At 43.3% G+C, this 1016-nt stretch overlaps 1 protein-coding gene across 1 annotated transcript in view; it reads left to right on the forward strand.

The window, feature by feature from the left end:
- Positions 1 to 1016, forward strand: part of Dlg5 (discs large MAGUK scaffold protein 5) — a 123613-nt gene that overhangs the window by 70562 nt on the left and 52035 nt on the right. The window lies entirely within an intron of this gene.

Here is a 1016-nt window from a genome sequence, read left to right on the forward strand (position 1 = left end):
GTGGTGGCGCACATCTTTAATTCCAGCACTGGGGAGGCAGAGGCAGGCGGATCTCAATGAGTTCAAGGCCAGCCTGGTCTACATAGTGAGTTCCAGGACAGCTGGGGCTACAGGGAGACCCTGTCAAGACCAAAAAAAAAAAAAAAAGTTTGATCCAGTTATAAGCTATTGAAAGTAGTCAGTGTCTTAGAGACAGAAAGTAAAATGTGTCAAGGGGCAAGGGAGGGCCTGTGGAGAAGACTGAATACAGAGTTTCGTGTTGCAAGGTGGAAAGGGCTCTAGAGATTGCCTGTGCAGCAGTGTGAATGTGCAGAAAAGTGTTTAACTTGAAGATGTTCACTGTGGTTAAATTTTACCTTAAGGTAGGTGTGTGTGTGTGTGTGTGTGTGTGTGTGTGTGTGTGTGTGTGTGTGTGTTTATAATTTTATTTATTTTTTTATTTTGTGTGTAAAAGTGTTTTGCTTGCATTTATGTAAGTGCAACTGTACTGTGAAGTATCCATTGAGGCCACAAGAAGGCATTGGGTTCTCTGGAACTGAAGTTACAGATGGTTGTGAGCTGCCGTGTGGGTGCTAGAAACTGAATCCTAGTCCTCTACAAGAGCAGCCAGTGCTTTTAACCACTGAGCCATCTCTCCAGCCCCGTATCTTTTGATATTTTTATTATAAATTTGTTTTTGATTTAACATTTTTTAAAATTTTATTTCTTTATTATACATATATGTGTGTGCCTGCATGAGTTTATATGTACCACATGCATGCAGGTAACTGTGGAGGCCAGAAGAGTGTCGGATCCCCTGGAACTGGAGTTGTGGATGGTTGTTAGCTGCCTTGTGGGTGCTGGGAATCGAACCTGGGTCCTCTACAAGAGCAGTCAGTGGTCTTAACCACTGAGCAATCTCTCCAGCCCCCAGCTGACATTCTTTAAGGGAGAAACTCTATATAGGTTGCCTAGACTCCAGTGGATGAACTTGCACTGAGGGACATCTGGGTACACAAACTTGACTCTATAGATCT

The sequence above is a fragment of the Nannospalax galili genome, unplaced genomic scaffold, assembly GCF_000622305.1.
Source record: "Nannospalax galili isolate Female #2095 unplaced genomic scaffold, S.galili_v1.0 scaffold83, whole genome shotgun sequence".
In the NCBI taxonomy this organism is placed as follows: Eukaryota; Metazoa; Chordata; class Mammalia; order Rodentia; family Spalacidae; genus Nannospalax; species Nannospalax galili.